Consider the following 12341-nt stretch of genomic DNA (forward strand, 5'->3'; position numbering starts at 1 on the left):
GGTCTCCCTTTGCACATGTGACAAGCTTCTGGAATTTTTTTTTTTTTTTTGCATACTGCCTTGATTTCACAAAACAAAATATAGTCAGCACTTACTACAAATGAATTAATGTGCAGATGCACGTAGGTGAAGCCTGCAACAATACAGTACAAGCAAAAACACATGGCTATAGCTCTCTCACACTTAATACCCAAATTAAAACTGCATGACATATTAATTGTATAAGAATGCATGGTTCTTAGTGCACATTTAATTAAAATATGTAAGCCCATGTTGAGGTAACCCTATACGAACATGCTTACCTCTTAAGTAAAGTCTTGGGACAGATGTGGAAATGGAGTATACAACAGATAAGGAAAAGTGCTTTGGCTTGTATTGTTTCAGGCCGCCTTCACACTGGCGTGAGATTTGTGTGTTGTGAAACGCACAAATATAAAATGCATTCTATTGAAGGGGTTCATACACATTAGCGATGTATTCCGGCATGGCTGATAATTCACCAGAATAGTGACTACCACTAGTATAAAACATGGTACACATATCAGGTTTATAACCCCTTTTGGGTAGATGCTACACTGGCCCAAATCTCCTTCCACGGAGAATGACAGATTTTGAGACACCCGTCGAACAAAGTTTTCAGGCTAAGGGCTTAGTCACACGGGCGTTTATTGCCGCGATTTGCGCATGCGCATGCGTCCGGCGACTTTTTAAAACCATTGCTTTGCAATGGTATCGGACACATGAGCGCTTTTTATGCGCTCGTCCGATAAATTAGAGAACAGAAATCGCAGATCGCACTTATCTGCGATCTGCGATTCCTGTTCTCTTCTCTATATGCGCTCAACGGGGCCGGCGGCAGCAGCGCCGACCCCATTGAGAACATATAGAAGACAAATCATTCTTCTCTGCCACAGCTGGAACAGCTGTGGCAGAGAAGAACGATGTTTGCCCATTGAATTCAATGGAGCGGCAATACAGCCGCTCCATTGAAAGCAATGGGCTGCCGGCGTGCGCGGGGTTAATTGTCGGGAAGGGGTTAAATATATAACCCCTTACCTGCAATGCATCCTTAAATGTGAAAAAATAAAAAAAAAGGATGTTCTCACCTGCTCCCGGCAGCTGGAGATCCCGGCGGTCGGCCTGCAGTGGGTGTGAAGGAGGTGTGACTCAGGCTTGCCCCTGATTGGCTCAGCCTGAGCCAATCAGAGGCTGAGCTCAGTCACACCAATTCATGAATTCATGAATGGGTGTGACTGAGACTTGCTTCTGATTGGCTCAGCGCTGAGCCAATCAGGGGCAAGCCTGAGTCACACCTCCTTCACACCCACTGCAGGCCGACCGCCGGGATCTCCAGCTGCCGGGAGCAGGTGAGTACATCCTTTTTTTTTATTTTTTCACATTTAAGGATGCATTGCAGGTAAGGGGTTATAAATTTAACCCCTTCCCGACAATTAACCCCGCGCACGCCCGCAGCGCTTGCATTCAATGGAGCCGCTGTATTGCCGGCTCCATTGAATGCAATGCGCTGGACAGCTCCGGCCCGTTTCTAATGAAACGCGGCTAGGAGCAGATTTTCGGGCGATTTTTGGGCCGATTTTTCGGCGCCGGTCACGCGATTTGCGCAAGCGCATCCGTCATGCGATGCGCAAATCGCGTGAAAAAACGCCCGTGTGACTAAGGCCTAACTTTGGAACCAGAAAAGTTCACAATGGGACCATTAAACTTCGTATAAAAGTTTGGACAGGACCTCCAATTTTTAGCATTTATGATTATGTAGTTCCAAATGTATTAATAGCTTAAAAAATGCCAGTTTATTGTTGTGCGCGTGCTTGCGGACACCCCCTATAAGGGGTGGGGGCTAAAATTGGGAACCATTAGCTGTAGGAACCTAAAACTTTGGGAAATTTCTTTTGATACCATGGTCGATTAATACACAAATTTCGAACAAAATCTGAGATATGAAAGTGGGGACTTTTTCTTGTTTTAGACCACTTGACATGGAATGACTTGTGTTTTGTAATTTTAAGAGAGTCTTACCCATCTCAAATTCTAGTCATATGCAATTGCTTAATGATTGGAGAAGGGGATGGGAGAGGACCTTTGCAACCTCCAACAATTCTGAAAATGATAGGGGGGCTTAATTGATGCTGTTCCTTGTAACTTTATGACATGGGAGCAGACTGTCCTGCAGACCCAACTACTGTTAAAAGGGTTTACTGGCACTTAACTACTGAAGATCCATCCTCAAGATTAGAGATGAGCGAGCATACTCGCTAAGGACAATTGCTTGAGCGAGCATTGTCCTTAGCGAGTACCTGCCCGCTCGGAAGAAAAGGTGCCTGGTATTTCTGCTGCTCCGTCCCACTCACTTGGCATCACATGCCTGAAAAGAGGTCTCTTCAATCAGTTGTTCATCGGGGATCCCGAGTGGCGACCCCACTGATCAACCATTGATATCCTATACTGAAGATAGTTTAGCAATAGTTCAGTCCTTAATGTGTACACCACAGATGTCTCCAAGTTGCACATTGCCAGCAGCAATAATCCTTACTGTCATAATGCCATCAATTGTTCAAGAAGGGTTTTGGGATAGACTTTATCATTGGTATGGACATGAGATGCAATGGATTTACCCGTCTATCTGTAGCTAGTCCTGTAAAAGTTTCAGCAGCCTTACTGGAACAAAAGTAAAAGTTCCTTTTTAGAAAATATAATTGACATAATAGCTGCTTTCCCAGTTACCTCATTTGTTTCCCTTCCAAAAAAAGTGTTCATCAGTTTTCCAGCCCTACTTGAAAGAGATTATACACAAGCAACTTACTCCTGGGATGATAAATTATAGTGCAGTAATTGTCCTCTGCTCTCATACGCTGAAAGACAACACCATTGAGCCTTACAATTATTCTCCTCTAATTATATGCTCTGGCATCATACCCCGAACATAAAAATTCTGAAGCTGCTTTATCAAGACTTGGCAATGCATACTACTAATTGCAGAATTTTATTTGGCTTAAGGAGCACGCCATGTGACACATACAAGCCACAGGACTCCGAGCCAAGTGTAAGGTATCCAATAAATACATGCTTGGAAATTGAAATTAATTCACTGCTGTGTTTCTGACACAAAGTGCAAAATATTACATCACTCCAGCGGGATGGTTGAGACACACTAACTCTAAAGAACATAACTTCGTCTTGATGTTCAATAGCATAACATGATACAAGTTACTACTACAAACATTAAAAGGCGTTTTCTGGTTGTAAACTATTGATGGCCTATCCTCAGTATAAGTTATCAAAAGTAGATTGGCAGGGGTCCCAGGTGATGGACCCCAGCCAGTCAGCTGTTTGCATTCATGTATGGAGCTGAATGCTGCAGGAAGCACACTGTTACTGTAGTGGCCAGGCTTGGCATTGCATGCTAAATTTCCACTGAAATGAATGGGAACTATGCCTGCAATTCCAAGCCTGGCCACTACAGGAGGAACAGAGCTGTCCACTTCCAGCAGAATTCAGTCAGTCCACAAGCAGACTGGCCTGCAAAACAGCTGATCTGTGGAGGTCCAGGACACCGACCCCCCACCAATCTACTACTGATGACTTATCCTAAGGATAGACCATTGATAGTTTACAACTGGCAAGCTGCTTTAAAGAAATACATTATGTAGAGATATATATGATAGTCTACTGCTAAATACAGGCTAGATACATCATTAAGTGATCATCCATGCTAATGGTGGACATACTATAGCACATCCTGTAGGAGATTGATCCAAAGATTTAGGACTAATGCATCCAGTGAATATTAGACCATATTCGCACATTGCAGATTTGTTGCATAAAAACTTCTACAATTAAAAAATAATAATTTGAATGGGGTTTCTACAACATAGCCATTGCATGAATTTTTCCAAGCCCCAATTGGATAAATAGGACAGTCACAAAAACACAAAACATCTCTGCAACAATCTGCCATGTGTGAATATACCGTTAAAGGGGTATTCTGGGCATTTACCATTCATGGCCTAACCTCAGGATGGGTCACAAATAGTTGATTGGCAGGGGATTTGCTGCTCTGGATCCCCACCAATCAGCTGATAGTTCAGCCCGCCATCAGTGCAGCAGGTTGGAGCTCATCATCGGTGGTCAGGACCCGAAGTGTAGTGGACAGCTTCATTCCCATTGCAATTAATGTGAGAGAAGCCTTTCTACCACACTTCCTCCCTCTGATTGTGCTCAGAGTCGGAAGTGTAACAGGGGGCATTACTCCCATTAATTTCAACGCGAGTGAAGCAGTCCATTACAGTGTCGGTCCTGACCGCCAATGATGACGTCAACAAAGAAAGATCCGTACTGACAGTGACTAAACCTGGGAATTAGCTGGTCAGTGGGGATACAGAGCGGCGGACCCTCACGATCAACTATTGATGAAGAGGATAGATCCTCAATAGTAAAAGTTCTGGAATACCCCTTTAAAAGTTTCATACAAGCTCCAAGTCGTAATACTGTACTCAGACGTATATACGGCCATAATGTTCCTTATATAGAGATTTATTGTGGCATGTCAGTCAGATGCCATACTATAATGGTATTCTTCATGGAATGCAATAATGAGGAGCAATATTTCCATAATCAATGCTGTAGGAGGGCACCATATGACAATACGTGGGCAGCAGGGACTGTTCGCCACCACTTATAGCCATTTCTCCTCCCAAACCGTTTTTGTCAACTCTCACAAAAAGGAACATCAGCACCAAAATACCCATAGTTTCAATATCAACTTATATGGAGGTTTACATTAAAAATGGAAATATGCAGATGTAATGTCATTGTGCTTGGGGCTTGTTCAGACCGGCGTTATAGTGGCTGTCCATTGTAAACCATTGATAGCCTACCGTCAGGATAGGTCATAAATAGATTAGCTGGGGTCGTGGTCAATCCCCCCCCCCCCCCCCAATTAGCTGCATACCAGGACAGTATGCTTGTGCACTAAGCTGATTTCTACAGGGAGCAGACAGCTCCGTTCTTACTGCAGTGGTCAGGCATGGTATTGCAGGCAAAGTTCCTATTCATTTCAAGGAGAACACGACCTGCAATACAAAGCCTAGACACTACTGCAAGAACGAAGCTGTCCGTTTTCTGCAGAAATGAGCTGCTCAGTGCACAACTATATCAGCCTGGTGAACAGCTGGGGTTCCGGGCTATGGAACCCCACCAATCTATTGTTGATGACCTATCCCAATGATAGACCAAGAATCGTTCCAATTGGACAACACCTTTAATAATTTCCATTGTTATGCTCTATCTTAGGAGCACAGCAAGGGAAATAATGGCAATGCCAGACATGGACTATGATGGGGTCCATCCGGATTTCGTTGCAGCATTCAGCATTTTACAGCCCTCTGTAATAGCTTGGTGGAAAGGCAATGAATTCACATTTACAACAGGGTAGCAAGCTAGGGGAGAAGCTGTACGCTTATTCTGAGTGACAGAATTTGCTAAGATTTCAGGCCTTGCAGTGCTTCAGAAAACAATCCTTTTCCATCTACATCGTGATAGAGGATGCCTTAAAGGGGTTGTCCAGTTGTAAACTATTGATGACCTATCCTGAGGTTAGGCCATCAATAGTCGATAAGCAGGGGTCCATCAAACAATAGCTCTGCCAATTAGCTGTTTGAAAGGCCAATTCGCTAATGCAGCAGGTGGATTTCTTCAGGAGGCCAAGAGTTCTGTTCCCACTGTAGTGGCAAGGCTTGATATTGCACACAAATTTCCCATTGAAGTAAATAGGAACTTAGTAAGTTGGGCTACTGCAGTGAGAATAGAGCAGTTTGCTTGGCGAACAGCAGGGATCCTGGGTGCCAAACACCTGCCGATCTACTATTGATAACCTATCATCAGGATAGGTTATTAACAGTTTACAACTGGACAACCCCTTTAATATCTTCTGTCCACACACAGGATTTATAGAACTGGAGTTCTCAAATCGTCACCAGCCCTGCAGAAACCATCTGAACCCACTCATTAGATATGCTTAGTTGGGTCCCACTAATGATGGTTTTAGACGGAAGAATCATAAAAACGCACAACGTTTAAACAAGCGAACGGTAATCAGTCTAAAAGCACGCCAACGACAATCGTGCACTTTTCGTTTCTTGTTCATTTTATGCAGGCATAAAAACTATTGTTGGCTTGTTCGCTTATAGTTTGGTTTAAACAGCGCTCATTCAGTCTCGCTCATTCACTTATACAGGGACCAAATGATTCTCGTTTGAACGAGCCAATGATGTATTTGCCTGTTTAAACAGGCTCCACGAGAGCAAACCAAGAATGGCTCCCAATGTCCACGGGCAAAATAATAATTAAAATCCGCAGGGAATCACCCGTACGCGGATCCGCACCCCATAGGGATGCACTGACCACCCGCGGGTAGATAAATACCCGTGGATGGTCAATAAAAGTGAATTAGAAAAAATATGGAGCATGAAAAAAATCCAGACCATGCTCCATTTAGGTGCGGGTCTCCCGCGGGGACGGCTCCCGCAGGCTTCTATTGAAGCCTATGGAAGCCGTCCGGATCCGTGGGAGACCTAAAATCAGAATATACTCACCTGCTCTGGATCTTCCCTTCTTCACGGCCAGATCTTTTTTCTTCTGGCCGGCGCATGCGCGCGGCACGCAGCCGGCGTGCCATGTACATCGGCCGGGCCGAAGAAAGACGATCCGGCCGCGACGGAGAGAAGATCAAGCCGCGAAGAAGGGAAGGTCCAGAGCGTGCGGAGAGGTGAGTAATTGTTATTTTCAGCCCTCATATCCGCGGGGCAGGAGGGACCCACTACGGATTCTCCATGGAGAATCCGTAGCGGGCCTGATTTTCCCCGTGGACATGAGGCCTTACTGTGTGTTCACCTTATTGTGGACTCAAATATCTATAATTCATTGGTTGAAGCATTTCTCTACCTTCGGGGATATTTCGATCTTATGAGATGTCAAAATAATAGAAACCTCAAGATTTCCACATTAAAACCATGGAAATGTGTGTGAAAGCTCCACCAAGATCAGCGGGAGACCCTACTCAGAAATACATCTCCATGACTAGTTAGAAAACTGAAGAATGCACAAAAACCTCAGCCTATACCATATTCATAATAATCTAATCTATGCGTGCGAGCCAAGTCATCTTCAAGAAATGGGATCACGGGGAAAAGAATTTGGCATCAGGCAGTGGGACAATCTGTTTGAAATAAAGTGGAGAAATACCTTCCCATGACTTTTAAAGGAAAACAAAATTTAGCGTTACAAAGCAAGTATTAGCTACATATTCACCATACACTGCTCCATTGTTTCCGCTCATACGCCTTCATATGTATAACATGATATAGCTAATGGGTCAGCTTCATGACTTAATCACTATATACAGTCCCCCCCCCCCCCCCCCCCCCCCGCAGCTGTTTCCTTCTGCACAAAGCACCAGGAGGTGGATTTTATTGAATATTGTGAAAGATGTGCACCAGATTTGAAACACTAGATAAGAATCCGGCTGTAGTAGTATGAAACTTCTCCAAGGTCCCTGTGGACCAGCTATGGAAATGCAGCCATTAACAAAATGCAGCATTATTGAACCTTCCAGAGCCTAGTGTATATCTACAGTAAAACTTAATGTACTGTAAATGTCCCCACAGCAAAACAGCACTAGTGATGATGCACATTAGCTCACATAAATGGAATACATGACATTTACAGATACATAAAGACATTTACTGACCTCATTTTCTGTTGGACATACAACTTAAATGAGATGAAGGACAGCAAGCAAGCAGAGCACTGTGTAGAAAAATGTGGTAGAAGAGGAGCCAAGGTCTGTAGAGCTTCAAGTAAGGAAGATGGGTGATGTTGGCTTAGGGCCCTTTTACACCGGCTGAAATGTCGTTCAGATTCCCATAATCAGGGAGAATCTGAACAATTATCATGGATGTAAAAGCATGCACAGACTGAATAATAACTCATTCGTCGTTTGGTTTTAAGGGTTACATAAACTAAACAAGTAGTCTTTAAGTTTTGAACGACTGCCTGTTTACTGTGAACGGAAGAGAGCAGGAAGATCTCCGATGTGCTCTGCCTCCATTCACTGAGCAATGATTGTTCCTGTATAAAAGCACAAGAATGATCATCACTGGAATGGCCTGTTGGGCATCTGCTCCCGACATGTCGTCCCGTGTTAAAGGGCCTCTAGTAACGTTGGTTAGTGAGGGCTACATCATGTCAGTCTGTATAGAGGTCTGGGATTATTAAAAATAACAAACCACTAGAGCTCTAGTATGGTAGGTGAGGAACCGAGAGTCAAAAATGCTAGTGATGATGAAACAGCAAAGGCTTTTATTTAAAACAGCAGGTGATGCGTTTCAAGACCAAGTTCCTCTTCATCAGACAGCTGGTGGCAGATTCTGATAGAACAGTCTGATAAAGCTAATCCAAACAAGTCCGTAGTAGAATTGGTAGAGATCTAAGGCCATCACAGTTCTGTCAGCTGTCTGATGAAGAGGTACTAGGCTTCAAATTGTATTACCTGCTGGTCTAAATAAAAGCCTTCACCATTTCTACACTACTGGCATCTTCAGCTCCCAGAGCGTTTTTTTTTTTTAAATGGTCCTCAAATGGCAAATATCTAGAATATGAGGTTCACTTATAGTTTCTGTTTACAAGGGAAGCCACAATGCTCTGCTGGATGTGTCATACAATGGATCTCAACAAATGTCTGATGTACTATGAATTGATGGAGTCTCTTTACATAAGGCGATTATCATCCAAATAATCGCTTGAAACAGCAATTTTTGGCAAAAGTCGTACAATGTACACTCAGCTACTGGCAGGACACAGAACTAGAAATCGCTTAGTAGTCACTTTGTTTCAGCTCATTGAAACAAAGTCACTTCTCGCTCAGCGTAAAGAGTTGGTCAGTCTTTGAACAATTTCCTGCTCACCGTCAATGGATGCTGGAAGAGATCTTTGACGCACTCCAGCTCCATTCACTGAATAAGCATCCCGCCTGTATGAAAATATAGACCTCAAGGATTCTGTATTTACTGATAATACTTATGCTAAAAGCTGGCACAACTGCAGCAAGTACAGGTAGACATCAATACTGAACTTCTGTATGTCCTACCGTAATACAGACTTTGTGCAGCCACTATTGTAGAGCGCTGTTAAAACCTCCATTAATGCCAACCATAAAAGTATAGGTGGGCAAACAGGGTTAGGGTACCTTTACACAGAGAGAAAGAGGGACAGCAAGCATGTGAAGATGAAAGAAGTCGCCAGGCAGATTGATCCACAAGTTGTTGGAATATAAATGCCTATGCCTTGACACCAAGCAAATGATCACTCATCACCTGGCTGGTGGCCATATTTACATGAGATGATTGCCATTTGCCTGTTTGAGTGATTTTTTTTTGGCAAGTAGTCACCCTGTGTAAAGGTACCTTTAGGCCATATTCACATGGCCGAGAGAGAGTTGTGCTTGAGAATCTCGGTGGGAAGCAACTCCGTTTACTGTGAGGGACACCACACATTGCATGTCCTTTTCACATGGGGAACTAGCACAAAAACAAAACATACAGCGATTTTTTTAAAGCATCCATCCAAGTGAAGAATCCATGCGAGTTTCAGTCCATCTCAGTCATAGACAGAGCTCATATGGAAATCTCGCCCATGCTGGTTGGGTGACAGTCTTACGCTCTCACCAAAGTATGCTGCTGACTAACAATAGGATTTTAATTACTTGAGGCATTTTGTTATTCCATTAACTATACAAATGCAATGAACTTTACATCCTAAAAGTTGCCTCGACCAATAAAAATGGCTTCTCTGGAAATCCCAAAGAAGAAGAGAAGATGAGCATCAGTCTGTTTACATACACTCATCAACATGGACAGGGATACAAACATAGACCCCATAACCCCCCCTGAACAGAGACTGATTATAATACAGTTAGCCTAGATCTACTGCTTTGTTAGCCCTAATTGTATTTTCCCAGACAGCCCCTTTTTGGGCTGACAATGCTCTGAAAACACAAGCAAATAACTTTAGCATCACAAGAATACACGCTGAATCAACAGCTACTATAGTAGCCTAATGTAAACCTCCACAAGATGCTTTCTAGTCCATGCCATCTCATCCTCACAGGATAAGTAGTAAAACGTCTGGAATACAGAGGCGCGTTCTAGTAAACACGTATCACCCATGGCAACTATCCACTCACATTAGCTTCACAAATCCAAGCTCATGAGATGCACATGGAAAAAAAAAAAGGCTTAACAACCAAGATAAACAGTTCAGTGCCACAGAACCCCCATGCAGCTATATTATCCATAGCTCCGATTACAAAAGTGATTCCAATTAACTCTTTACTCAACAGTCAAATGTATATAGAATGAAAAGGTGCTGAAATTCTTATGCTGAAATGCAAACTTGGGTTCTTCATGAGCCAAGACGCCAACTATGTCTGAAACAAAGAAGCCATGGCACTTTTTTTGGGAGGGGGTTGAAGGGACCAATGGTACTCAGATCTCATTAAACTTGACTGGTGTCAGGTCATACAATTTTTTTTTAAGTAGCCTTTTTTTCTGATAACTGTAACCAGAGACTCTGCTGATTAATTTAGCATATATATTATATAGATATACATAAAAAAAAATATATTTTTTTTCCAATGTTGGAAGAGTAGTTTCTGAAAGGACACATGGTCTCACTGATCAACAATGAAATAACTTTCCTTATTCTACACAATTACATTGCTTCATATACAGATACTCAAGAACAAAGGAGCAGTGACAGCTTCCCATATAATATACCTGTAGGACCTTCTATTACAGCAACAAAAAGGAAGATAAAGTCCAGTCCCTGAGAAACCCCATTTAATACCACTACACAAGTAAATATTACAGGATGCACAAGACAGAACAGCACTGACAAAGGGAAGGGGAAACAAAACAATGAGAAATCAATGAAAAGCCTGAGCACTACTGCTGCTGCACAAATAGCAACATTGTATCATTATTTCCCACAATATTATTACACAAAGTGCAACAGACGTTGATACAGTGCTCTTAACCCCTGCACTGCCAGGCACATGTGCAGTGACATGCCCTGGGTGATTTATGACCATGCACAGCTGATCAGTTGAGGTAATGAACAAGTCAACCATTCAGTCCCTGCAGAAAGAAAGCAGCAGAAATGCAGATCTCACCTTTGTGTGTATCAGGCTGCAGTGGATGAGACAAGAGCTAAGGTGAGAGGGCTCTGCTGATGGGCAGTGGAAATGTGAATTAAACTGCCTTCTCCAGCCTGCAGGAACAGCTCAGCCCTTCCACTTCCTGGGGAGGGGGAGGGATCACACAAATGCTTCTTTTTAGCATTTTATTGGGAATTTAACCTTGGTGGAGGGGGGTATTAGCGCCACCTAGCGGTAAGTTCAGCAAGTTTCCTTGTAGCGGTTGGAGAAGCTACTATGTATCTTATACATATACATTCCATTTTCGGCACGGTCTAGTACAACTTTATTCTTTTCTCCCATTGAGATTTTTCTGACACTTTACATTCACACTTTTTTTTTCTTTTTCAACACAAATTGCATTCAAGGTGTTTGGTTCCACTCTAGTCGGGGGACATGATGTGCAAAGCTGATGACAACACGTGGAAATGTTCTGCAAGTTACTTTTGTGTAGCAATTTTATTTTACTATTCCCAAGACAACTGCTTGAGGTTGTACCTAGGGTGAGAATGGAAATACAACCTGTTATTTGTAATGGGCGATTTACATGGGCAACTTTTCTCTTGTAGTGAAGCTGCGAGATGGAAAAAATGAAATATGTTCTATTTCTGTGCAAGTCTTACATGAGAATAATGCATGTAAATGTGCGGTCTTCCACACAGAACATGGATGTTGAGTCTGTGTTCTGTGCGACATGAGTCATGCTTGAGAATCTCGGGCTGAACTGGCTATTGGCCGTGGGAATGCGCAGTTATATTCCTGCATGAGTTTTGTGAATTGTGAGATGCAGAAATCATGCATGAAAATAGACCCCATTGCTTGCTATGTCCATATGCTGTGCGATGCGACAATCTCGTGTGCGACTAGCCATGTAAATAAAGCCTAATGCAAGTGAGCAGAAGTCATGAAATTGTACACCAAAGCAACTCTCAGGTTGAGGGCTCATTCACACAAATGATGTTTTTGCACGAGTTTTGTGCAATTCACACAAAACGTGCGCGAATATGAAATTCATTCTTTTGAATGGACTTATTCACATGAGTGATTTTCGCTGTAAAGAAAGATGGTCGCA

The 12341-nt window shown here is 42.9% G+C and overlaps 1 protein-coding gene across 1 annotated transcript in view; it reads right to left on the bottom strand.

Moving 5' to 3' along the window:
* Positions 1 to 11356, bottom strand: part of FAM110B (family with sequence similarity 110 member B) — a 136209-nt gene extending 124853 nt beyond the window's left edge. The window contains exon 1 of the mRNA XM_066578302.1: positions 11246 to 11356. The gene's annotated coding sequence lies outside the window, so the exon portion shown is untranslated. The remainder of the gene's footprint in view (positions 1 to 11245) is intronic.
* Between the last annotated feature and the right edge of the window lie 985 nt (positions 11357 to 12341).

This window comes from Eleutherodactylus coqui, chromosome 9 (genome assembly GCF_035609145.1).
Source record: "Eleutherodactylus coqui strain aEleCoq1 chromosome 9, aEleCoq1.hap1, whole genome shotgun sequence".
NCBI classification, from domain to species: Eukaryota; Metazoa; Chordata; class Amphibia; order Anura; family Eleutherodactylidae; genus Eleutherodactylus; species Eleutherodactylus coqui.